At 47.2% G+C, this 27,770-nt stretch overlaps 1 protein-coding gene across 1 annotated transcript in view; it reads left to right on the top strand.

The window, feature by feature from the left end:
- Positions 1 to 27,770, top strand: part of cep72 (centrosomal protein 72) — a 166,208-nt gene that overhangs the window by 17,993 nt on the left and 120,445 nt on the right. The window lies entirely within an intron of this gene.

Genomic DNA, 27,770 nt, shown 5'->3' with positions numbered 1-27,770 from the left:
CTCAACTCCATCAAAGGACCCAAACATTCTTTCCAGGTGAGACAGAGGTTCACCTGCACCTCCTACAACCTCATCTATTGCATCCGCTGCTCTAGATGTCAACTCATCTATATCGGCGAAACCAAGCGCAGGCTCGGCGATCGCTTCGCTGAACACCTGCGCTCGGTCCGCATTAACGCCACTGATCTCCCGGTGGCCCAGCACTTCAACTCCCCCTCCCATTCCCAGTCTGACCTCTCTGTCATGGGCCTCCTCCAGTGCCATAGTGAGGCCCGCCGGAAATTGGAGGAGCAGCACCTCATATTTCGCCTGGGCAGTTTGCGGCCCGGTGGTATGAACGTCGACTTCTCCAACTTCAGATAGCTCCTCTGTCCCTCCCTTCCCCTCCTCCTTCCCAGATCTCCCTCTATCTTCCTGTCTCCACCTATATCCTTCCTTTGTCCCACCCCCAACATCAGTCTGAAGAAGGGTCTCGACCCGAAACGTCAACCATTCCTTCTCTCCCGAGATGCTGCCTGACCTGCTGAGTTACTCCAGCATTTTGTGAATAAATCAATATGCCTCTGGCAGCTCGTTCAGCTGAACTCTTGTCCAGTTGATCAATACCCAGTCCATGCCTTTCCATTTCCTCCCATTTGTTCTAATTCTCCTTGTTAACTTTAATTACCACGAGCAAAAACCAAAATGCTGGAGGAACTCAGTGGATCAGGCAGCGTCTGAGGAGGGAATGGATGAACTACAATACAGGTTGGGACCCTTCTTCAGACTGATTGGGAGGGAGAAAGCTGGAAAAGAGGGGATGTGGCACAAAGCCTCGCATGTTGTAGGTGGATGCAAGCGAGGGGATGGTAACTGGCAGATAGCTGGAGTAAGTGACAAAGGCTCGAAAATGAAATAAAAGGGTATTGGATAAGAAAGAAGTGGAGAAGTGAAGTAAAGCTGGAGGGAGGAATATGGGTGGATATAGACAGAGGAGGCGTAAGAGGGCAGATTAAAAAAAAAGTGTGGGAATCTGGGATGGGAGTTGAGAGTCTGGAGGAAGGAAAAGCAGGGTGATGCTGAGGGAAATGTATGTGCGCACCAGGGTGGGGAGGGAAAGGGAGGGCCCTATTACTGGAAACTGGAGAATTCAGCATTCATATTGTTGGATTGTAAGCTACCCATACTGTTCCTTCAGTTTGAATGTGGAATGAGAAAGGTAAAGGGAATTAAAATGGTTAGCAATTGGGCAATCCAGCAGGCCTTGTCAAACAGAACGCAAGTGTTCTACGAAATGGTCACCTCGTCTATGCTTCGTCTCGCTGATGTAAAGGAGGCCACTTTGGGAACATCAAATGCAAGGTTAGTTTATTACTACTTTTATGGTATCTGACCAAAGGGCTTCTAAAAGTTCATGTACACCGTGTGCATTGCACACCCCTTTATTAATGCTCCCCACTACATCTTCAAAAAATGAATGGATTTCTCAATTGTAAATTTTCTCTCGTAAATCCCTATTAACATTGCCTTATCCTATTATTGTTGTCTAGTCTCCTGTAACAATTTTCTCAATGATAGAATCTAGCATATTTCCTGCAACTGATGTTGTTAACTGGTATGTGGCTGCTTCGTTTCTGTCTCCCTCCTTTCTTAAATAGAGGGGTTACATTGTATAGCGTTCAATCTGTTGGATCTATTCTGCAATCTATGGAATTTTGGAAGCTGCGTGTCAATGCAAATGTAATCCTAAGCACTAAGCACTAAAACCGTCTGGACTACTGCAACAGCCTCCTCTATGGCGCACCCTCAAAAATCATCAGTAAACTTCAATACATTCAAAACTCCGCTGCCTGTCTACTCACCCACACCCCGATCCGTGACCATATCACCCCCGTCCTTTACAAACTCCCCATCCCCCAGAGAATCCAGTACAAAATCCTCCTCATAACCTACAAAGCCCTCCATAACCTGGCCCCATCCTACCTGACCGACCTCCTCCACAGGCACACTCCCACCTGCACCCTCCGCTCTGCTGCTGCCAATCTCCTATCCCCCCACATCCGGACCAAACTCAGATCCTGGGGGGACAGGGCTTTCTCCATCGCTGCTCCCACCCTATGGAACTCACTACCCCAAACCGTTAGAGACTCCTCCACACTCACCACATTCAAAACATCGCTGAAGTCCCACCTGTTCAGTACTGCCTTCAACCACTGAAGGTCACCTCACCTTCTGTCTCCTTTCTCTGTTCGTTTACTTATTTACTTATTTATCTATTTATTCATTTCCCTATGTTCTCTAAATCTCTGTAAAGCGTCTTTGAGTATATGAAAAGCGCTATATAAATAAAATGCATTATTATTATTATTATTAAATTGATGATGGATGGAGGAAGCAATTGTAATGTGCGGTTAAAAATAAAAACTGCAAAAATAAAAATAAGACACGCTCAGACAAGTGATCCCAGGCTCAGTTGATTAGTCTCCTCTTAAGACTTATTGGCAGTTTATCTCCAGCCTAACTGAGATAAGTTGGATTGACCACAAACGGCCTTAGCTGTATTGGACAGTGCAATCTTCTTGCCGACGGGTCAGAAAGTTTTCAATTTGATTGGTACTTCAAATATGTTAACATAACATTTACAATACTGTCTATCAAAATATAATTATAATAAACAATGCACAATCAGTGAACCCGTTGTTCAGATTAATTCAAAGCCCGTGAATGTAAAATATCCCATTACATTTTTCAAAGATAAATGGGGACATTTTCACTGGTATTCTGGCTAATATTTAGCCCAAATTGCTCTTTTTAAAACAAATATTATTGGCACAATGCTATCTGTAAATTGTCCACCACATTTCTTGTGCTGTAACATTTGAAAAGTAGACCCTAAGATGGTTTAAGCCAATTTATGCATACATGCAGATATTTATTTTCAATGGTGCACATGTTAAAAGCAGTTGCATAGACTAATTGCACGCAAATTATCAATTAATCTACTTTCTGCCTTTTGTCATCGAAATTTAAAAATATTCTTATCCACTTGAGCAACTAACATTACTCTTCATTGTGCAAATGTGTTATCATTTGTTATTTTTTTACAAATGAGTAGCCCACTGCCTACCCTATTAGTAAAAATGACCTTGAGCAAGGAACATTTTGATTATCAGAGAATGGATTTGAGGTAAGGTGTGTTTCTGCAGGCAACAGTGGCTTTCAGGCTTCCTTTGCAAATGACATGATTCTTGTCAGAGCGTCTGCGGCGAATTCTACCAGGTAGTTTGATTGTGGAAGGCATCAGAATAAAGTTTACTTTCTCCCATATATCACATGACACACATTAATCAACAAGGGCTGCTGTCTTTTGTCACCGTTTCTGAGGCCATTAAATAATAAGGCATATTGTCTGAGGCAAAATCGTGAGAGGAATAGATCGGGTAAACGCACAAGATCTCTTGGCCAGAATAGGGGAATCAAGAACCAGAGGACATGGGTTTAAGGTGAAGGGGGAACGATTTAATAGGAACCTGAGGGGTAACTTTTTTTACGCAAAGGTGGTGGGTATATGAAACGAGCTGGCGGAGGAGATAGTTGAGGCAGGTACTGTTGCAACTTTTAAGAAACATTTATACAGATACATGGATAGACACAAAATGCTGGAGTAACTCAGCAGGACCGAGGAGACACATGTGAGGCCCTCATCTATTATGGAAGAGGGGAACCCCCGTTCCCTAAAATCTCCTGATATGAAACACCTCATCTTGATCACAGATGCGGTGTACACAGAGGAATTGGGAGTAGTGGATAGAGTCTGCAGGAAGCAGGGTGGGAAGGTGTAGTCGAGATAGTTGTCGGAGTCAGTGAGTTTATTAACTCTGTCCAGGAATCCAGACAGTCCTTTTAGATTAGGCAGAGCACCTCCTCCAACCTCATCTACTGTATCCGTTGTTCAATATATGGACTCTTATACATCGGCGAGACCAAACGTAGACTGGGCGATCGTTTCGCTGAACACCTTTGCTCAATACGCCTGGACCTACCTGGTCTCCTGGTTGCTGGACACTTTAATTCCCTTTCACATTCCCACACTGACCTTTCTGTCCTAGTGTCAGAGTGAGGCAAAAAGCAAATTAGAGGAACAGCATCTCATATTTCGCTTGGGCAACTTACAATCCAGGGGTACGAATAATGATTTCTCTAACTTCAAGTTACCACTGCATTTCTTCTCTCTCCATCCCTCCCCCATCCAAGTCTTTCGTTCTCACCTATCTAAAGCTAACAATGACCTGTTTCCTTTATCATTGTTACTTGTCCGCATATCTTTCATTCATTTTTAATCTATATCTCTCTACATCGTCTATATCTTTCGTTCCCCTTTCCCGTGACTTAGTCTGAAGAAGGGTCTCGACCCGAAATGTCACCCAATCCTTCTCTCCAGAGATGCTGCCTGTCTCGCTGAGTTACTCCAACATTTTGTGTCTATCTTTGGTTTAAACCAGCATCTGCAGTTCCTTCTTACATATCCGGTACATGGATAGGATAGGTTTAGAGGGATATGAGTCAAACACAGGCAGATGGGACTAGTGTAGATGGGACATGGTGGTCGGTATGGGAAAGTTGGGCCGATGGGCCTGTTTCCATGCTGTATGACTCTATGTTGCCTCTTCCTTTCACACTGCCATGCTGACTGTAATCAGCAACCTCAGCATAAACCAGTGATTAAAATCTAAAATCTTTCTGATCCGTAAAGGACATTTATTCACCAAGGGTAGCCCTTATTGAACTTTCAATGCCTGATTGCTATTGTATAGTTTTGTTTGGATCGCAGGAATGTTAAGAATATTATTGGCCTCCCTATTTGAGTAAAATCTGCAGTTCAAGGTTAATTAAAGATGGAATGTTATATTAATGTGCAAGAAAAAATAATTTGTTCTCTATTATTCTTAAATGTGATTCATTCAGGGTAAGATAGGTACAGTGAGCTAATTATGGTAATTTGATTACTCTGCTGAAACCTCGTACATAATTCCTAAAATTACATACCATAAAATCAGGATTACAGTTTACTTGACACCCCACCATATTTCGGAAATTTAAAAATTGATTCCAATGCTAGAGTCAGTTATTAAAGATGGGATAGCAGCACATTTGGAAAGTGGTGAAATCATTGGACAAAGTCAGCATGGATTTATGAAAGGTAAATCATGTCTGACGAATCTTATAGAGTTTTTCGAGGATGGATAAGGGAGAACCAGTGGATGTGTTATATCTGGACTTCCAGAAGGCTTTCGACAAGGTCCCACATAAGAGATTAGTATGCAAACTTAAAGCACACGGTATTGTGGGTTCAGTATTGATGTGGATAGAGAACTGGCTGGCAGACAGGAAGCAAAGAGTAGGAATAAACGGGTCCTTTTCAGAATGACTAGGCAGTGACTAGTGGGGTACCGCAAGGCTCAGTGCTGGGATCCCAGCTATTTACAATATATATTAATGATTTGGACGAGGGAATTGAATGCAACATCTCCAAGTTTGCGAATGACACGAAGCTGGGGAGCAGTGTTAGCTGTGAGGAGGATGCTAGGAGGCTGCAACGTGACTTGGATAGGTTAGGTCAGTGGGCAAATGCATGGCAGATGCAGTATGATGTGGATAAATGTGAGGTTATCCACTTTGGTGGCAAGAACAGGAAAGCAGACTATTATCTGAATGGTGGCCGATTAGGAGAAGGGGAGATGCAACGAGTCCTGGGTGTCGTGGTACACCAGTCATTGAAAGTAGGCATGCAGGTGCAGCAGGCAGTGAAGAAAGCGAATGGTATGTTGGCATTCATAGCGAGGGGATTTGAGTATAGGAGCAGGGAGGTTCTGCTGCAGTTGTACAGGGCATTGGTGAGACCACACCTGGAGTATTGCGTACAGTTTTGGTCTCCTAATCTGAGGAAAGACATTCTTGTCATAGAGGGAGTACAAAGAAGGTTCACCAGATTGATTCCTGGGATGGCAGGACTTTCATATGAAGAAAGACTGGATAGACTCGGCTTGTACTCGCTGGAATTTAGAAGATTGAGGGGGGATCTTATAGAAACTTACAAAATTCTTAAGGGGTTGGACAGGCTAGATGCAGGAAGATTGTTCCGGATGTTGGCGAAGTCCAGAACAAGGCGTCACAGTTTAAGGATAAGGGGGAAGTCTTTTCGGACCGAGATGAGAACGTTTTTTTTCACACAGAGAGTGGTGAATCTGTGGAATTCTCTGCCACAGAAGGTAGTTGAGGCCAGTTCATTGGCTATATTTAAGAGGGAGTTAGATGTGGCCCTTGTGGCTAAAGGGATCAGGGGGTATGGAGAGAAGGCAGGTACGGGATACTGAGTTGGATGATCAGCTATGATCATATTGAATGGTGGTGCAGGCTCGAAGGGCCGAATGGCCTACTCCTGCACCTATTTTCTATGTTTCTATTTATTGCTTGATTGTCGATGAGCAAGGAAATGGTGTCGGGTTTTTGAGAAATTCTAACAATCGCTTACTAGGAAAAAGTTTTGAAACAAATTCAATAATGACGCATATTAATGAAAGGATGAGATAAACCATCATGTTGATGGAAGCCAAATATTTAGTCTTCAATTCGATCACTTGTCCGTCCCTGATTTTCCATCCTCCACTACTAGTGGTCATGCCTTCAGTTCGTTTAGCTCTAATCTCTGGACTTTGTTCCCCAAATCTCAGCCTCTCTGCTTCCCCCCTTTAAAATATACCTCTTCCTGTCCTAATATCTCTTCATGACTCAGTATCAGATTTTGGTTGAAATATCTTGGAAGTTTTGCTGCTTTATGGGTGTTATAAAATAATAGATATGTTTATAAAAATGCAATTTGTTGATAATATAAATTGATGAAGGTGATCCAAATTCACACTTGCAAAAGTTGCAAGAGCAAATCTAAGTGGTTCCTTTTGCTGGGTAAAGTAGATCTGTCAGACGTATTGCTGGCTTATAAAATTGATTCAGGTTTGGTAACTCTTCAATAACAGAATTGGTTGCTTTTGGCTGGGTCAGAACAAGTGAATTATAAAATCACAGAATGGTTCTTCCACGTGAGGCTTTTCAATCTGCTGGAGCAACAAATTAGTTTCACCCCTCATACCCGCTCCCTGTCCCACACCTTTATCTGCCATCTCACAATTTTTTTCATCATCACACATTTGTCGAATTTTCTCTCGTATGCCGCAATTGAACGTGCTCCAAAACATCTGCAGGCAATGCTCTTCAGATTCCAATCACACAATATCTTTAAAAAAAGGTCTACTATTTCTCATACCTTTTTTGTTTTATACTGAGAACAGGAGCAATAAAACATGAAAGCATGTCCACAATGTCCATGCCAAAGATGATGCCAAGTAAGACTAATCTCCGCTGCATGCCCCAGATCCCTCCATTCCTTACATATCTCTGCACTTATCTAAAAACGTCTAAAAAGATAGAAACAGAAAAATAGGTGCTGGTGTAGGCCATTCTGCCCTTTGAGCCAGCACTGCCATTCAATATGATCATTGCTGATCATCTAAACTCAGTATCACGTTCCTGCTTTTTTCCCATATCCCTTGATTCCTTTTGCCCCAAGAGCTAAATCTAACTCCCTCTTGAAAACATCCATTGAATTGGCCTCCACTGCCTTCCACAGATTCACAACTCTCTGGGTGAAAAAGATTTTCCTCACCTCGGTCCTAAATGACCTACCCCTTATTCTTAAACTGTGACCCCTGGTTCTGGACTCCCCCAACATCGGGAACATTTTTCCTGCATCTAGCCTGTCCAATCCTTTAAGAATTGTATATGTTTCTATAAGATCCCCTCTCATCCTTCTAAATTCCAGTGAATATAAGCCCAGTCGTTCCATTCTTTCATCATATGTCAGCCCCGCCATCCCGGGAATTAACTTGGTGAACCTATGCTGCACTCCCTCAATAGCAATAATGTCCTTCCTCAAATTAGGAAACCAAAATAGCACACAATAGTCCAGGTGTGGTTTCACTGGGGAACAGTGGGGGTGGGGGGAAAGGGGACAGTGGGGGGCAGGAGAGAGTGGGGGTGGGGAGGAGGGGAGAGTGGGGGTGGGGGGAGGGAGGTGGGGGTCAGGAGTGGGGGAGGGGGAATAGGGGTGTGGAATGGGGGTGGAGGCAGGGCTGGGAGGGGGTGGGGGCAGGGGAGGGACAAGTGGGGGTGGGGTAGAGGGGATGGAGTGGGTCAGTGGGGGGAGGAGGGGGGGATAAGGGGGATTGAGGGGGGGGGGGGGTTGAGGGTGCTACACCAATACAGGAGAGGCTTTGAGTCCAGGGCTCACTCAGTGACGACACCCTCTCCCCTTCCCTGTTCCCCCTCTACGAGGAATGGGCCCAACGGGTCCACTTGGGCTAGTTTTATATATTTCTATTAGGTCTCACCTAAGCCTCCAACACTGCAGAGAAAATAATCCACATTTGTCCAACCTCTTCTTGTAGTTGATCCCTCTTTATCTGTGCAGCATTCTGGTAAAACTCTTCTGCACCCTTTCCGAAGCCTCCTTACCCTTCATGTAATGGGGCGACCAGAACTACATAAAATATTCCAAATGCAGCCTAATTGAAGTTATGTAAAGTTGTGACATGACCTTCTGACTCTTGTACTCAATGCCCCAACCGTTGAAGGCAATCATAGCATACGCTGCCTTTACCACTCGATCTACTTGTGTTGCCACTTCGAGGGAACTGAATTCCATTCTTCAGCTCCTATATCAGCGAGAACACCATCTCTTTATTTCCTCTGTGAAATTTTGTTCACTTTTATCAGATCTCCCTTCAGTTTCCTCTTCGCCAATGCAAATGGTCCTGTTGCATCCGATTATCCTTCAGTTGTGTAAGCACCCATGCCCTTTAGGTTCCTCTGCTTCTGCACCCCTTCTACAACAATGCTCTTAATTTTACATTTCCTCTTTCTGCATCACTTTGTTGTGCTGTGCATCTTCCCATTCCATATTTTCGAATCTAGCTGTAGTCGATCACTACCCTCTTCGTTCACAAAATGCTGGAGTAACTCAGCAGACCAGGCAGCATCTCAGGAGAGAAGGAATGGGTGACGTTTCGGGTCGAGACCCTTCTTCAGACTGATGTCAGGGGGGCGGGACAAAGGAAGGATATAGGTGGAGACAGGAAGTTAGAGGGAGAACTGGGAAGGGGGAGGGGAAGAGAGGGACAGACGAACTATCTAAAGTTGGAGAAGTCAATGTTCATACCGCTGGGCTGCAAGCTGCCCAAGCGAAATATGAGGTGCTCTTCCTCCAATTTCCGGTGGGCCTCACTATGGCACTGGAGGAGGCCCATGACAGAAAGGTCAGACTGGGAGTGGGAGGGGGAGTTGAAGTGCTCAGCCACTGGAAGATCAGGTTTGTTAAGGCGGACTGAGCGAAGGTGTGCTAATAAATACCTTCGATTTGTACCAGCATCTGCAGTTATTTTCTTACACTACCCTCTTCGTGGTGCACAATACTCCCAGGTTTTGTATCAACTGCATATTTAGAAATTGAGGCTTGCAGTTCTGGTGTGTTATTAATGTAGATCAAGAAAATCAGTAACATTCATTCCTGAGGAATGTTCCTACTCGCCTTTCTCCATTCCGAAACACAGCTAGTTGTTTTGACCCTTTGTTGAGTCAACATTACTATCAATGGCCCTTTTACGCTATATGTTTCAACTTTGCTGAGAAACATTTTATTGACACCTTATCAAAGGCAATCTGTAAATCCATGTACACTGCTGACTAAGTTGATTATCCTCATCAACTCTTTTGGTAACCTCATAGAGTCATAGTTGCAGAGCACGGAACCAGGCCCAACTTGCTCATGCCAACCAAGCTACACCATCTTCACAAGTCCCACCTGCCTGCATTTGGTCCTTATCCCTCTAAATCATTCCTAGCTACCTACATGTCCAAATGTCTCTTAAATGTTATTTTAGTACCCTCTCAACTACCTCTGGCATCTCCTTCCATATACCCACTCCTTTCTGTGTGAAAACGTGGCCTATTAAATCTTTCCCCTCTCAACTTAATTGTCGATTCTCTTCCTTTCTGCATTTACTCTATACATTCCCTGAATGATATTATTATCTCTCTAAGATCACAATCACGATAGAGTAGCTGCCTTAGAGCGCCAGAGACCCAGGTTCAATCTTGACTACGGGCGCTGTCTGGACAGAGTAAGTACATTCTCAGTGTGACTGTGTGGGTTTTCTAAGGGTGCTCCGGTTTCCACCCACATTCGGAAGACATGCAGGTATGTAGGTTAATTATGCCAGGCTAGGACTTTATTCCAAGATGCATCTCTTAACTAAACTGAACATCCCTCATCCTCCCGTGCTCCAAGGAATAAAGTCCTAGCCTGCCCATCGCCTTCCTGGAGCTCTGCGCCCCAGGGAATAAAGTCCTTGCCTGCCCATCCTCTTCTTAGAGCTCAGGGCCTCAAGTCCTGGCAACATCCTCATAAATCTCTACATTCTTTCAATCTTAACAACATCCTTCGTATAACAGTGACCAGAACTGAACACAATGCCCTGACAAACGAAGGCCAATGTACCAAAAGCTGCTTGACCATCCTATCTACCCGTGATGCCGCTGTTAAAGAACTTTGTATCTGCATTTCTCGATCCCTGTGCTCTGTTCTACAACATTCTCCAGAGCCCTGCCATTCACCCCCTCAAAAACCCAAATTAAACATAAATTGGATTCAGGTTCAGATTTGTTTATTGTCATATACAGCAGGGTGCAATGAAATTCCTCATTCACACGAAACTCGTATTGATAAATACAGCAATACATGACGAGTAGAAAACAGCAGAATGGTCCAAGATTGTACTGAAAATCTGAGTACTGGAAAATAAATGCACAAATATAAGAGCAGATGAGCCAAATGAGATATAGTTGAGAGTATGTGACAGCACATTCGGTCAAGGGGTGTGAAAGGGGTGATTAGTTGAGTCAGATGGCAGTGGGGAAGAAGTTGTTCTTCAGTATGGGCATCTGGGCATCTGAGCTTTGAAGCTCTTGCATCTTCACCGAGAAGGGAGTGGCCACAGCGAAGGACGTCTCTCAGGATACTTTGAGCTTTGCTGATGCAATGTACTATGAAAATGGACTGGATGGAAGGAAATTACAAGCCCATGATGAATTCCTTCTGTCTCCTCGCTGTGTTTCCTTATTTAAATCTATCAATGGAACTCTTTATTTCTTTCTTCCGCATGCTTGCTCACTCCCTTGTTAAAGACAAAACAAAAGCAGAAATTGACGGAAATAAACAGCAGGTGAGGTCACATCAGTGGGAGAGGTAATAGTCATCGTTTTAGGTCAGTCGCTTTGTCAGAAGAGTCCTGTCAAATCGATTAGTGTATTCACCTCAACCACTCCCAGTTGTATTGAGTTGCATTTTCTCACCACTCCTTAGATAAAAATGTATGGATGAAAATAAACATTGCTGTATCCAATTTAGCAAAACTTTTTTTTCATTTTTTTAATATCCTCTATCAATTACTTTCTCAGCCTTTTTTCAAGGAAAAAGGAACCCAGGTTTTTCATCCATTACTGAATATTCAGATACCTTACATTTCTGTTATCATCCTTGTCAATCTTCCCTGCATTCTTCGGTACAGTTTAGTTTATAGTCACATGCACAGAGGTACAATTGTTCTATTACCTCTTCATTATCTGCCGATGGAGATTTGCTGGTATGGTTAGAAACATAGAAACATAGAAAAAAGGTGCAGGTGGAGGCCATTTGGCCCTTCGAGCCAGCACCGCCATTCATTGTGATCATGGCTGATCATCTACAATCAGTAACCTGTGCCTGCCTTCTCCCCATATCCATTGATTCCACTAGCCCCTGGAGCACTATCTAACTCTCTTTTAAATCCATCCAGTGAATTAGCCTCCACTGCCCTCTGTGGCAGAGAATTCCACAAATTCACAACTCTCTGGGTGAAGAAGTTTCTTCTCACCTCAGTTTAAAATGGCCTCCCATTTATTCTGAGACTGTGTCCACTGGTTCTGGACTCCCCCAACATTGGGAACATTTTTCCTGCATCTAGCTTGTCTAGTCCTTTTATGATTTTATACGTCTCTATAAGATCCCCTCTCATCCTTCTAAACTCCAGTGAATACAAGCCCAGTCTTTCCAATCTTTCAATAGACAATAGACAATAGGTGCAGGAGGAGGCCATTCGGCCCTTCGAGCCATTCAATGTGATCATGGCTGATCATTCTCAATCAGTACCCCGTTCCTGCCTTTTCTCCATACCCCCTGACTCCGCTACCCTTAAGAGCTCTATCCAGCTCTCTCTTGAATGCATTCGGAGAATTGGCCTCCACTGCCTTCTGATGCAGAGAATTCCATATCACAGTCCCTCCATCCCAGGGATTAACCTCGTGAACCTACGCTGCACTGCTTCAATAGCAAGGACGTCCTTCCTCAAATTAGGAGACCAAAACTGCACACAATAGACAATAGACAATAGGTGCAGGAGTAGGCCATTCAGCCCTTCGAGCCAGCACTGCCATTCAATGCGATCATGGCTGATCACTCTCAATCAGTACCCCGTTCCTGCCTTCTCCCCATACCCCCTCACTCCGCTATCCTTAAGAGCTCTATCCAGCTCTCTCTGGAAAGCATCCAACGAACTGGCCTCCACTGCCTTCTGAGGCAGAGAATTCCACACCTTCACCACTCTCTGACTGAAAAAGTTCTTCCTCATCTCCGTTCTAAATGGCCTACCCCTTATTCTTAAACTGTGGCCCCTTGTTCTGGACTCCCCCAACATTGGGAACATGTTTCCTGCCTCTAATGTGTCCAATCACCTAATTATCCTATATGTTTCAATAAGATCCCCCCTCATCCTTCTAAATTCCAGTGTATACAAGCCCAATCGCTCCAGCCTTTCAACATACGACTGTCCCGCCATTCCGGGAATGAACCTAGTGAACCTACGCTGCACGCCCTCCATAGCAAGAATATCCTTCCTCAAATTTGGAGACCAAAACTGCACACAGTACTCCAGGTGCGGTCTCACCAGGGCCCGGTACAACTGTAGAAGGACCTCTTTGCTCCTATACTCAACTCCTCTTGTTATGAAGGCCAACATTCCATTGGCTTTCTTCACTGCCTGCTGCACCTGCATGCTTCCTTTCATTGACTGATGCACTAGGACACCCAGATCTCGTTGAACTCCCCCTCCTCCTAACTTGACACCATTCAGATAATAATCAGCCTTTCTATTCTTACTTCCAAAGTGAATAACCTCACACTTATCTACATTAAACTGCATCTGCCATGTATCCGCTCACTCACACAACCTGTCCAAGTCACCCTGCAGCCTTATTGCATCTTCCTCACAATTCACACTACCCCCCAGCTTAGTATCATCTACAAATTTGCTAATGGTGTAGGGACATAGGGATTGGCCAGGTAGTAGAACCCTCGGATTGGTTTACGGTCATGGGGTGAGGGAGCGCGGGGTATTTAAATGCCTGGCGCCAAACTGTAGATAGAGATTAGATTAGTGAGCGAAGTTAGTGTAGTCCAAGAAGAAGTGCGTTGCGTTTGTCACGGGTTTTATACCAATAAAGTATTTGGATAATACCGCTCGTTTGGACTCACTACATTGGTGACCTCGAACGTAAGAAGCAAGCAGCAGCATGTCGCAGGCGGGAGCGAGCGCGGGCGAGATTCATCTACCGCCGTTCTGGGCCCATCAGCCGCACCTGTGGTTTGTGCAGGCAGAATCACAGTTCCATCTTAAAAAGGTGGAGGAAGACCAGGAGAAGTACCACCACCTGGTGAGCTGTCTGCAGGCGGAGGTGGCTGCGCGGGTCAGCCGATACCTGACCAGTCCACCCCAAACGAACCAGTACGTGGGGCTCAAGAAGCTCCTGCTGCGGACCTTCGGCTGGGCCCAGAACCAGCGGGCTCTGAAGCTCCTCCATTTGCCGGACCTGGGGCAGCGGCTGCCGTCGGAGTTGATGTCCGAGATGCTGACTTTGGCGGGCGACCATCAGCCATGCATGATATTTGAAGCGGCCTTTCGGGAGAAGCTACCTGGGGACGTCAGGTTGGTGTTGGCGGACGTCTCTTTTGAAGATCCGGTAGCGTTCGCCGAGAAGGCCGACACGCTCGTTAGGGAGCGCAACACCCGAGACGGCTCCGTTAACCGGGTCTCGAGGCCCAGCGGCAGTCGGGGGTGCGGCTGGGAGAGCGAAGCATCGGCCGCTATTTCGCAGTCGGCCCGCCAAGAGAGGGCGGCGGCGCCGGTTCATTGGCAGCGGGCTCGACCAACAGAGCCGGATAGGCGTGGCTGGTGCTCTTTCCATCGGCGGTGGGGCAGCGAGGCACGAAGCTGTAGATCCCCGTGTTCGTTTCCGGGAAACGCCTGGGCCGATCGACTGTAGAGGCAGTCTCGATTGGCCGTAACCACCGCCTCTACGCTACGGACCAGAGTACCGGGATCGTTTTCCTAGTGGATACGGGAGCGGTCGTAAGTATTGTGCCCCCCTATGACTGTGAAGTTCGAGTGGGGGAAAAGGGCCCGCCCCTAATTGCAGTGAATGGTAGCACCATCCGTACACACGGTAAAAGGACTATGTCCCTGTCCTTCGAGTCCAGGACTTACCGTTGGGAATTCATCGTTGCGGATGTGGGCCAGGCCATATTGGGTGCAGATTTTCTATGGGCGTTTTCTTTGGTCGCAGACGTCCGAGGGAGGGGCCTGCAGCCCTCGGCTGATGTACGGCCTCGGGGTACTGGACCAGAGGCTTCTACAAGCGCCGCCCCACCCAGCCTAGTTATCCAATCCATTACCACTGCTCCCGGTCAGTTCGATGCGGTCCTAGCCGACTTCCCGCAGCTCCTCGTCCAGCGTTTTGATTCACCTTCGGAGAAGCACGGGGTCGTCCATTTCATCCCAACCGAGGGGCCGCCGGTTTTTGCCCGGGCACGGCGCCTCCCACCCGACAAGCTGGCCAGGGCGCGAGAGGAGTTCCTAAACTTGGAGAGGTTGGGAATTATTCGGCCTTCGAGTAGTCCGTGGGCCTCCCCCTTGCACATGGTTTCCAAAGCGTCTGGGGGGTGGAGACCATGTGGTGACTTCCGTCGACTCAACGCCGCAACACGGCCGGACCGCTATCCGATTCCACACATTCAGGACTTTTCAGCTAGCCTGGAGGGGGCGACAATATTTTCAAAAATTGATTTGGTGCGGGGATACCATCAGATCCCGGTCCACCCGCCGGACATTCCGAAAACAGCGACCATTACTCCGTTCGGACTGTTTGAGTGGTTGCGTATGCCTTTCGGCCTTAAAAATGCAGCTCAGGCATTCCAGCGTCTGATGGACCGGGTGGGTTGAGGGTTGCCGTTTGTCTTTATTTATCTTGACGATATTTTGATTGCCAGCCGTTCGGTCCAGGAGCACTTGGTCCACCTCCGCACGGTGTTCCAGAGGCTGCAAGACCATGGCCTGATTCTCCATCCGGACAAATGCCAATTCGGCCTGTCCGCGGTGGATTTTTTGGGTCACCGGGTTACTCCGGCCGGTGCCACTCCTTTACCAGCTAAGGTGGACGCGGTCCGCTCTTTCCCCCGCCCGACTACCATCAAGGGCTTGCAGGAATTCGTGGGCATGGTCAATTTCTATCATCGGTTCGTGCCTGCAGCAGCTCGGGTTATGCGCCCCCTTTTTCAATGTCTCGCGGGTAAACCCGCTGAGTTGGTATGGTCCGTAGCTGCGGAGACGGCTTTTGTTGCGGTCAAACAGGCCCTCGCCAACGCCACCATGCTGGTGCACCCGCGCTCCTCCGCCCCCACAGCTCTGACGGTGGATGCCTCAGACGTGGCGGTGGGTGGGGTTTTGGAGCAGCAGGTCGACGGTAATTGGCAGCCTCTGGCGTTTTTCAGCAGGCAGCTCTCTCGAGCGGAGCTCAAGTACAGTGCGTTCGATAGGGAGCTCCTGGCCCTTTATTTAGCAGTCCGCCACTTCCGTTATTTTTTAGAAGGCCGTTCTTTCGTGGCCTACACGGATCACAAACCTCTGACATTCGCTTTTGCTAAGGTTTCTGATCCGTGGTCGGCTCGCCAGCAGCGGCACCTAACCCTGATTTCGGAGTTTACGACCGATGTCCGTCATATTGCGGGTAGGCTGAATGCCGTTGCTGATGCCCTGTCCCGGCCGGCCATTCCCTCCGTAGCCGTGGTTGGTAAACAGGTGGATTTCCAGGAGCTAGCGGAGGCTCAGCGCCTGGAAGGGACTGCCGCGGTGTACGCCTCCACAACCTCGGGACTGCGTTTGGAGCAGGTGGCGTGTGGCCCCACAGGTACCAAGTTGTGGTGTGACGTTTCCCTCCCACGCCCTCGCCCGGTGGTGCCTGCCGCTCTGCGGCGTAAGGTTTTTGAGGCCATTCATGGCCTGGCACATCCGTCCATCAGGGCGACTTCAGCCATGGTGGCTGACCGGTTTATCTGGCATGGCCTGCGAAAGCAGGTGGCAGCCTGGGCACGCGCCTGCATTCCGTGCCAGACCTCCAAAGTCCATCGTCATGTCCAGCCACCATACCAGAGATTTGAGGTTCCCCCCGTCCGTTTTTTCCACATCCATGTGGATTTGGTGGGTCCATTGCCCTATTCTAGGGGTTACACTCACCTACTGACGGTGATTGATCAGTTCACTCGTTGGCCGGAGGCGCTCCCGTTGTCGGACACCTCGGCGGCCTCCTGTGCACGGGCCCTGGCGTTGCATTGGGTGGCTCGTTTCGGGGTCCCGGCTATTATCACTACGGATCGGGGGGCCCAGTTCACCTCGTCCCTCTGGGCCGCGCTGGCACAGCTGTATGGCTCGCGCTTACAGCAGACCACCGCCTATCATCCCCAAGCCAACGGGATGGTTGAGCGTTTCCATCGGCAGCTGAAGGCGTCCCTCTGTGCTCGCCTGACTGGCTACGATTGGGCTGACCAGCTGCCTTGGGTCCTCCTCGGCATTCGTACGGCCCCGCGGGCTGAGCTGGGCACATCTTCGGCTGAGCTCGTCTACGGTTCGCCTCTGCGGGTGCTGGGCGACATTCTCCCTTCCACTCCCGCCTTGCCGCCATCCGTCACGTCAGTCTTGGGCTCCCTCCGGGAACGGGTGGGTTCTCTGGCTCCAGTCCCGACCTCCAGTCACGGAAGCACAGCAGTTCACGTTCCGTCGGAATTGCGGAGCTGTGATTTCATGTTTCTTCGGAAAGATTGCCACCGCCCCCCTCTCCAGCCGGTTTACCAGGGCCCGTTCCAGGTGCTCAAAAGAGGGACTGTAACCTTCACCTTGCAGGTAGGAAATCGTCAGGAGCTTGTTTCAGTGTCCCGTCTCAAGCCGGCCCATTTGGACCAGGACCTCCCCGTGTCGGTGGCTCAGCCGCCGCGCCGGGGCCGGCCTGTGGCTGCTCGACTGGTCCCGCCAGCGGCGCCCAGTTTACCACCTCTTGGGCCTCCGCCGCCTATGGTTGGGCCCGGGCTGCCGTTGTTGATCAAGTGCCCCCCGTCACCTACACCCTCCGCTCCAGTGGACCCCCCATCGCCTCCAGCGGCAGCGTCCACCCCGCCTCCTGTCACGCTGGGGGTATCGGTGTCCCCCCTCCGTACACGTTCTGGGCGAGAGGTTCGGGCGCCCGTGAGGTATGGTGTCAAGGGTTCTGGGGGGGGTCATGTAGGGACATAGGGATTGGCCAGGTAGTAGAACCCTCGGATTGGTTTACGGTCACGGGGTGAGGGAGCGCGGGGTATTTAAATGCCTGGCGCCAAACTGTAGATAGAGATTAGATTAGTGAGCGAAGTTAGTGTAGTCCAAGAAGAAGTGCGTTGCGTTTGTCACGGGTTTTATACCAATAAAGTATTTGGATAATACCGCTCGTTTGGACTCACTACAATGGTACTTTTAATCCCTTCGTCTAAGTCATTAATGTATATCGTAAATAGCTGGGGTCCAGATGTGGTCTCACTAGGGCCCTATACAACTGCAGAAGGACTTATTTGCTCCTGCACTCAAATCCTCTCGTTATGGCCAACATGCCATTAGCTTTCGTCACTGCCTGCTGTACCTGCACGCTTACTTTCAGTGACTGGTGTACAAGGACACCAAGGTCTCGTTGCGCTTCTCCTTTACCTAGTCTGACACCATTGAGATAATAATCTGCCTCCTTATTTTTGCTGCCAAAGTGGATAACCTCACATTTATCTACGTTATACTGCATCTGCCCACTCATTCAACCTGTCCAAGTCACCCTGCAACCTCCTAACATCCTCTTCGCAGTTCACACTGCCACCCAGCTTTGTGTCATCTGCAAACTTGCTGGTGTTACTTCTAATTCCATCATCCAAATCATTAATATATATTAGAAATAGTTGCGGTCCCAGCACCGAGCCTTGCGGCACTCCACTCTCCACTGCCTGCCATTCTGAAAAGGACCCGTTTATTCCTGCTCTTTGCTTCCCGTCTGCCAACCTATTCTCTATCCATGTCAATACCCTACCCCCAATACCATTTTGCTCACCAACCTCCCGTGTGGGACCTTATCAAAGGCTTTCTGAGATACACTACATCCACTGGTTCCTTCATCCATTTTACTTGTCACATCCTCAAAAAATTCCAGAAGATTAGTCAAGCAGGATTTCCCCTTCATAAATCCATGCTGACTTGGACCAATCCTTTTGCTGCTATCCAAATGCGCCGTTATTACCTCTTTAATAATTGACTCCAGCAGCTTCCCCACCACAGATGTCAGGTTAACTGGTCTATAATTCCCCGCTTTTTCTCTCGCTCCTTTCTTGAAAAGTGGGATAAAGTTGAATCAAGTTTTTTATTTCCACCCCTCTATGAACCCCCCCCCCCCCCCCCCCAATGCTTGGTTGTTTCTTTTAATGGCATTACTGACCTGTGGAGCAACCTTTAGTGAATAGTGTATTTGTATTCCAAGATCCTTTGTTCCTCTGCCCCACCCAGGCTTGCACATTTAAGTAATACATAATCTCCCTAATCTTCCAATAAAAATGTACTACCTTACATTTATCTACATTGGATCTCTTTTGCCAATTGTTTGCCCATTCAACGATAAACTTCTGTACCTTGACCTTGCGGCCTCCATCTGAAACGAGATATCCATATCACCGTCACAATGTTACAGTGAAGAAAGTACATCAGCGTGTTTACTTTTTTTCGTGACTGAAAACCTTCTGATGGGAGGTATCTGAGCTTGGCATAGCAACTGCTCTCCTCTCGACCACTTGAAACTGCAGAGAGTGGTGAACACAGCCTCGTTCATCATCGTGCCGTTACTTTCTCTCATGCAGCCAATCTGCACCGTGCATTGAATTACTAAATCTGGAATTATCATCAAGGCTGCCTGCCAATCTGGCCTTCCCCTTCTCTCTCATCTGCCCTCTGGGAGAAAATATCGAAGCTAGAAAGCCTGAATGTCAGGACTTCAAATCAGTTTATTGTCATGTTTACCAAGTCGCAATGGAATTCCTTGTTCGCATAAAGCTCATAGAATAAACAGTTTCCATGCAGTAATGATAAGTAGAACAATAAGTATAACTAATGCAAAGCAGCAGAATGGTGCAAAGATTGTAGTGCAAAAATATTAAAGTGCAATAATGGAAAAATGGAATGAGGTAGACCGACGAGTGAGAGTACAAAGCAGTACCTCTGAAGGGAGTGTGAAAGAGGTAGTCAGTGCCGGCAGTGGGGAACAGGGTTTGTGGTGAGCCACTGGTTGAAATGTGTGAGTAGTAGATGCATGGAACCAGGAAGGAGAGGGAGATAGAAAGGGGACATAAATGAGAGGACTAGGGGTGGATGGAATGAGAGTGGAGGGCCGGGGGGAGGGGAGGGGGCACAGGAATTTACAGTCACCTGAAAATTCAATGTTCAGTGTTTTGTGTCTCTGCCTTAATTGCCCTCTCAAGAAATGTATTCCAAATTCTAACTATTCTCTGGGTGAAAAAAAGATCTTCCTTGTATGCCCTGTAAATCTCGTAATCTATTTCTTAAACGTTTCGCCTCTATATACCTGTACTGTGTGGAAACATTGCTATTCTCTACCCCATCTCAGTTTTCATAATTTTTTTCATCTCAATCAAGTCCTCCCCTAGCCTTCTCCATTCAATTGCCCAACCGATCCAGTCTCATCTTATAACTGAAATACTCCCTCAGGCAGCACCCTGATGAATTTTCTTTGCACGTTCTCATAGAGTGATACAGTGTGGAAACAGGCCCCTCGGCCTGACTTGCCCACACCAGCCAACAATGTCCCAGCTACACTAGTCCCACCTGCCTGCGCTTGGTCCATATCCCTCCAAACCTGTCCTATCCATGTACCCCAACTGTATCTTAAACGATGGGATAGTCCCAGCCTCAACGACCTCCTCTGGCAGCTTGTTCCATGTGCCCAACACCCTTTGTGTGAACAAGTTACCCCTCGGATTTCTATTAAATCTTTTCCTCTTCAACTTGAACCTATGTCCTCTGGTCCCCGATTCCCCTACTCTGGGCAAGAGACTGTACATCTACCCGATCTATTCCTCTCATGATTTTGCACACCTCTATAAGATCACCCCTCAACCTCCTGCGCTCCAAGGAATAGAGACCTAGCCTACTCAACCTCTCCCTACAGCTCCCTCGCATCATCCTCGTAAATCTTTTCTGAACCCTTTCAAGCTTGACAATAACATGGTGCCCAGAACTGATCACAATATTCTAAATGCAGTCTCACCAATGTCTTGTACAACTGCAACATGACCTCCCAACTTGTATACTCAAGAGTATTCTCTGGAGCAATCACTCGTTCTATCGTGATACAGACCTATCGGAAGATACCAACTCTTCCGAATTTGGCGGAAAGTTTCCGCTTTCTTATTTCATTTCCGCGATTCCGATTTCACCTCACATTTGTCCGCAAAACACATACATCGCCACTCGCCCTGCTTCTCGTCCCGCCCCGCCACTGGCCTCGCCTCGCCGCTGGCCCCGACTCGCCTCGCCGCTGGCCCCGGACTCGCCTCGCCGCTGGCCCGGTGTCGCCTCGCCGCTGGCCCCGACCTCGCCTCGCAGCCGGCCTCCCCTTGCGGCCGGCCTCCCCTCGCCGCCGGCCTACCCTCGCGGCCGGCCTCCCCTCGCGGCCGGCCTCCCCTCGCGGCCGGCCTCCCCTCGCCGCCGGCCTCCCCTCGCAGCCAGCCTCCCCTCGCAGCCGGCCTCCCCTCGCAGCCGGCCTCCCCTCGCCGCCGGCCTCCCCCCGCCGCCGGCCTCCCCTCACAGTCGGCCGCCCCTCACCGCCGGCCTCCCCTCGCCGCTGGCCCGGTCCTGCCTCGCCGCTGGCCCGGTCCTGCCAGGCCGCTGGCCCCGACTCGCCTCGCCGCTGGCCCCGTCTCGCCTCGCCGCTGGCCCGGTACTGCCTCGCCGCTGGCCCCGACTCGCCTCGCCGCTGGCCCGGTCCCTCCTCGCCGCTGGCCCCGACTCGCCTCGCCGCTGGCCCGGTACTGCTTCGCCGCTGGCCCCGACTCGCCTCGCCTCTGGCCCGGTCCCTCCTCGCCGCTGGCCCCCACTCGCCTCGCCGCTGGCCCCGACTCGCCTCGTCGCTGGGCTCGCCTTGCTGCGTAGCGCAAGGCCCGTTGATGTTGTGAGGGGATGGGGTGAGGGGCAGGGGAGGGAGGAATGGGGGTCGGGGGGGTGGAGGAAGGGAGGGGAGAAGTGGGATGGGGGGGGATGGGGGATGAGGAGAGGGGGGAGGGGGAGTGGAGGTGAGGGGAAAGGTGGGGAGAGTGGGGGGGAAAGGGGCGTGGGGGGAGGGGAGTGGAGGGGAAAGGGGAGAGGGGGTAGGTGGGAGTGGGGGTGGGCGGGAGTGGGGGAGGGCAGGAGTCGGGGGGAAAGGATGGAGGGGAGTAGGGGGTGTCGGTAGTGGGGGTAGAATGGGAGTGGGGGGGATGGGGGTGGGGGGAAGATAGTGGCTAGTGTAGAGGAGTGGGGGGGACATGGACTGTTGTGATTTGCTGTTGAAGAGCACTGGAGCAATGAATGAAATGAAATTAGGTATGTGCATTTTTAAATGAAACTCTTCATAACTTAGTCATACATTTTGTGTAAGGAAAAAGCAAAATAGAGAAAACAAAACAAAACAATTTTTTCTTTGTGTTGTAAAAAGTATTTCTGTTCAATAACCTTTCTATAAATAGCAGAATATACTCATGTACATTGTACGTAGTCCAAGAACTACACATGAATGTAGCGCAACGCGTACACGCATTTCGCATGCATACTTTTTTTGCTGAAAAGTTGCATTACGCGCCATATTATGAATTTTGATGTAAAATTCTGAATTTTGGACATCAAAATTCTGAATTTGTAAAATCAAATGTTGGGAGGTCAGCGTGATATGACCAAACCTCCACTCAGTACTTCATCTGTGGTTTTATAAAGCCGTGATTTCATAATGTCTTGATTATTAAGGACATCAAAGGTTTCAGGGAGAAGGTAGGAGAATGAGATTCAGAGGGGAAAATACATCAGCCATGATCCAATGCCAAAGCAATGGGCCAAATGGCCTAATTCTGCTCCCATGTCTTATGTACCATAGCTTAAGAAAATAACTGCAATGCTGGTACAAATCGAAGGTATTTATTCACAAAATGCTGGAGTAACTCAGCAGGTCAGGCAGCATCTCGGGAGAGAAGGAATGGGTGACGTTTCGGGTCGAGACCCTTCTTCAGACTGAGCTATGTACCATAGCTTCCTGCTCTTCCTGAAGTCTTAGACAATAGACAATAGACAATAGACAATAGGTGCAGGAGTAGGCCATTCAGCCCTTTGAGCCAGCACCGCCATTCAATGCGATCATGGCTGATCACTCTCAATCAGTACCCCGTTCCTGCCTTCTCCCCATACCCCCTCACTCCGCTATCCTTAAGAGCTCTATCCAGCTCTCTCTTGAAAGCATCCAACGAACTGGCCTCCACTGCCTTCTGAGGCAGAGAATTCCACACCTTCACCACTCTCTGACTGAAAAAGTTCTTCCTCATCTCCGTTCTAAATGGCCTACCCCTTATTCTTATACTGTGGCCCCTTGTTCTGGACTCCCCCAACATTGGGAACATGTTTCCTGCCTCTAATGTGTCCAATCCCCTAATTATCTTATATGTTTCAATAAGATCCCCGCTCATCCTTCTAAATTCCAGTGTATACAAGCCTAATTGATCCTAGTAGTTCTTTCAAGGGCCAAAATGGACAATAGTAAAATGTCTATTTGTGTTTAAGTACCGCTTGATTGCAAGGTGTGATCATTTCTTCGTCACTTTAAAGATTAATGAGAGGCTACCGAGTAATTAAGAAGATAGGATTTATCCTGCTTTGTGTGAGCAGGATGCACTTGGATGATTTCCCTTATAATAGGATGATTCCTTATTATAGTCATGCATTGGAAAATCTTGAGATCTTGCTTTATCCTGAAGCTTTTCCTGTGTCATTTGATTTTCACCTGCAAATTAAAAAATTGTGTTCTTAAATTCAAAGTTTAAAAAATTGTCAATTAAATAGTGAACAGCAGTAACCTCGGCACTATTTCTTGTGGAGCATCTCTACTCACCTTCCCTGTAAATAGCGATTCTTTACTCCCATTCTATGCTTTCTCTGAAAGAGAGCTTGTAAACCTATCTGACTATATTCGTTTTGCATACATCATTAAAGTATGGAAAATGGAAATAAATGATGACCTGCATATACCGTTTCTATTTTCTCCATGACCGCATCAAAACATTCAACAAGGTAGTTTGAGCAAAAAAAATTCTTTTGAAATCCATGTTGACCTCTTATACTTTTTCTGTTTCTAGACATTTTTGCTTTATCTCTTTTAGTAGGACTTCTGTTAATTGTCTGACATCTCTGACGGGCTTATAATTCCCGGGATATGTTCCACCTCCTTTCTTGGAAATAGATTTATGCCATTTCTCTGACATTATAACTTTTTCTTGCAAACAACAAAAAATAGTCAATTTAGATTTATTTAAGACGTGTGGATGCAATCATTTAGATATGCACATTTTTTACTAGATTTATTAAACCATCTGTCGTTTAATATATAATTAGGACTAAAAAAACTGTTCTGTGCAATTGGGGGGACGAAATTTATATGTAACACCACAAAAGTGATAATCTCTGCATTATGACCTGTACCACGAGCAAATTGGTGCAGGTTTAACAGGATCAAAGTGATGAATGCACGAGTCAAAGATTGTTGAGGGAGAATTTAGATTTCTATTTATGGTGCACTGGCATCGGTTCTGGGAAAGAGAAATGGAACAAATTCTAATGGGGAACACATGGCAGAACAGTTAAATAATTACTTTTTAGTACTTTATTGTTCATAGAAAGGAACAACTTACTTCCCAGAAACGACAGAGTCAAGAGGCTAATTAAAAGGAGTTGAATTAGTATTAGTAAAGCAAAATACGACTGAAGTAATTAATAGGATTGAAAGCAGATAGGCTGCCTTCGAGTGTGCTAAAAGAGATGGCAGTAGAAATAGTGGATGAATTGGTTGTCATACTCCAACTTTCCAGAAACCGTGGGGTGGCAAATGTAACCTGCCTAAAATCAGGGCCGTTTTTACAGCATTATGGGCCCCCGGGCAAAGCAGTGTACTGGGGCCATCCCCCCTTACTCTCCCCCACCCTCCTTTCCCTACCAGCCCCCCCCTGTCGTGCCGGCGAAAAGCACTTACCGAAAAGCACTTAGCGATGGACTTAGGGTGCTACATTGTTGCGAAAAGCACTTACAGATCGCTGTGAGAAGCACTTAGTGACTGAAAATGTTGCGAAAAAAGCACTTATTGAACCTACATTTTTAAAGTAGTATTTATTTATTGCAAGTCACTTAACATACACAGATCAGCTTGGGGCCCCTATGCTCGTGGGCCCCCGGGCAAGTGCCCATCAGGCCCATGCGTTAAGACGGCCCTGCCTAAAATGTAAAATGAAGGGAGAGAGGGAACCATTAACTACAATCTGGTTAGCTTAATATCAACAGTATAGTCAGATGGGATATGGCACTGAGGAAATATAGAGCACTTGGGAAATATTAACAGGGATTAGACGGTTATATGAAAAGGAAAAATGTTTGACAATCCTGCAGGAGTATTTTGAGGAGATTGCTAGTGGAATTGATGGGAAGAACCAGTAGATGTGGCTGATTTGAATTTTCTGAAGGCTTTTGATAAGAATCCTTCCACGTGAGAAGTTGGTGCGAAAAATTGGGCCTCTTTGGTATTGGAGTAATATGCTGACCTGGATTGAAAATTAGCTGATAATCAGGAAACTAAGAAAGGAGTAAGGTGTTCTTTGGGGCTGGAGGCAGAGATTACAGTATTAGTGCTTGGGGCCCCAGCCATTCCCAAAATATGTGTTTGTGTCAATGATTTGGATAAAGCTTTAGAATGTAATACGATTACGAAACGTATAAGATTATTAAGGGGTTGGACACGTTAGAGGCAGGAAACATGTTCCCAATGTTGGGGGAGTCCAGAACAAGGGGCCACAGTTTAAGAATATGGGGTAGGCCATTTAGAACGGAGATGAGGAAAAACTTTTTCAGTCAGAGAGTTGTGAATCTGTGGAATTCTCTGCCTCAGAAGACAGTGGAGGCCAATTCTCTAATGCATTCAAGAGAGAGCTAGATAGACTCTTAAGGATAGCGGAGTCAGGGGGTATGGGGAGAAGGCAGGAATGAGGTACTGATTGAGAATGATCAGCCATGATCACATTGAATGGCGGTGCTGGCTCGAAGGGCCAAATGGCCTACTCCTGCACCTATTGTCTATTGTAATATTTGTCAGCTGGCTGATGACAAATCTGGGTGGGAGTGCGAATTGTGAGGAGGATGCAAGATAACAATTTGAGTTTCTGCCAAAGGCAGTATGAACAAATGTGAAGTTATCCATGTGAAGCAGAAAACAAAAAGGCAGTATAGCATTCATAGAGTCATACAGCGTGGAAACAGGCACTTCGGTCCCACTTGCCCACCCTGACCAACCTGTCTCATCTACACTAGTCCCACCTACCCTGTGATTTGCCCATATCCCTGTAAACCTGTCCTATCCATGTACCTGTCTAAATGTTTCTTAAATGTTGCGATAGTACCTGCCTCCTCTGGCAGTTTGTTCCATATACCCACCATCCTTTGTGTAAAAAACAAAAATTACCCCTCAAGTTCCTATTAAATCTTCCCCCCCCCCCCCTCACCTTAAACCTATGTCCGCTGGTTCTCAATTCCCCTGCTCTGGGCAGGAGACTTTGGAATTTCTCTGATTTATTCCTCTCATGATTTTGTACACTACTATAAGATCACCCCTCATTCTCCTGTGCTCCAAGAGTCCTAGCCTGCTCAACCTCTCCTTATAGTCAGGCCCTCGTAAATCTTCTCTGCACCCTTTCCAGCTTGACAGCATCTTTCCTATAACATGGTGTCGAGAACTGAACACAATTCTCTAAATGTGGCTTTCGGGTCGGAAAATGTTGATGTGGAAAGAGATCTGTTTGTGAAAGGAAGCATGCAGGTGTTTGTGACCAATGACAGTTATTTTTGCTAATTGTCGAAGTCCTGAACAACGGACCACAAAATCTTTAGGCTTTGCAGCATACATCTTTAGTTTGGTTTTGTTTAGAGATATAGGGCGGAAACAGGCCCTTCGGCCCACCGAGTCCAAACAACCAGCGATTCCCGCACACCAACACTATCCTCTTCACACTGGGGGGGCAATTTATATTTATACCAAGCCAATTAACCTACAAACCTTTACGTGTTTGGAGTGTGGGAGGAAACCGAAGATGTCAGAGAAAACCTATGCTGGTCCCGGGGAGAACGTACATAGAAACATAGAAACATAGAAAATAGGTGCAGGAGGAGGCACCCGGATTGAACCTGGGTCTCTGGCGCTGTCAGGCAGGAGCTCTACCACTGTGCTTCTTCAATCCAAAGTCTGAGCAAGTGTCCTATCTTTGGAAGAGTCTGCCTTATCTGATTTCACACAAGCAGAATAAAAACGAATTATCTTTGATCCCAAGGGACTGCTGAACAAGGAAGGAGATGGTATTTGGCTGCTTCCATTAATCAGACTGAAGAATCTGTACAGAGACAACAAGGGGGGAGATCAGAAAGTAGAAATAACAGTTGGATAATATACTTAAATCTGTGGAAACACTGGGAAAAATAGTTAAAATTAAGAGGAAGATAGAATTGCAAACATTGTTATTTTTAATTCTCCAACATTAAGTAATTCCTGAAGAAATTATACATTTGTAAAACACAATATGTGGGTCAGAAAAGAGTACCCTGCAGTGATTATGACTCATAATAGTTTTTAAATTTCACTTACCGATGAATGCAAAAGATGAAGATTTATAGAGAGCTATTTAGTGGGCAATTTTCTAACGCCATACCATTGCAATACTATTGGTCCTTTTTATTGGTGAGAAATGTTGCAGCACCCCCAGTGGAGGAATCTGTTATTTCTGGTAGAAGTGTCTCAATTCCCACGTTTAAATGCTCTTCTGCAGACACAGATGCTGGTGTTAATGTCTGGTGGAACAAAATGCAAGTACTTGGTTCTGACTCAGAATTTCAACCTGTTTGAAACCACTTGGGAATATAAATGGCCCCAACTTTGTTTCCTCTACTATTTTTAAATGAACTCTTGACACAATAATG

Source organism: Rhinoraja longicauda, chromosome 2 (assembly GCF_053455715.1).
Source record: "Rhinoraja longicauda isolate Sanriku21f chromosome 2, sRhiLon1.1, whole genome shotgun sequence".
NCBI classification, from domain to species: Eukaryota; Metazoa; Chordata; class Chondrichthyes; order Rajiformes; family Arhynchobatidae; genus Rhinoraja; species Rhinoraja longicauda.
The sequence above is the reverse complement of the archived record's forward strand: the minus strand, read 5'-3'. Positions and strand labels throughout refer to the sequence as shown.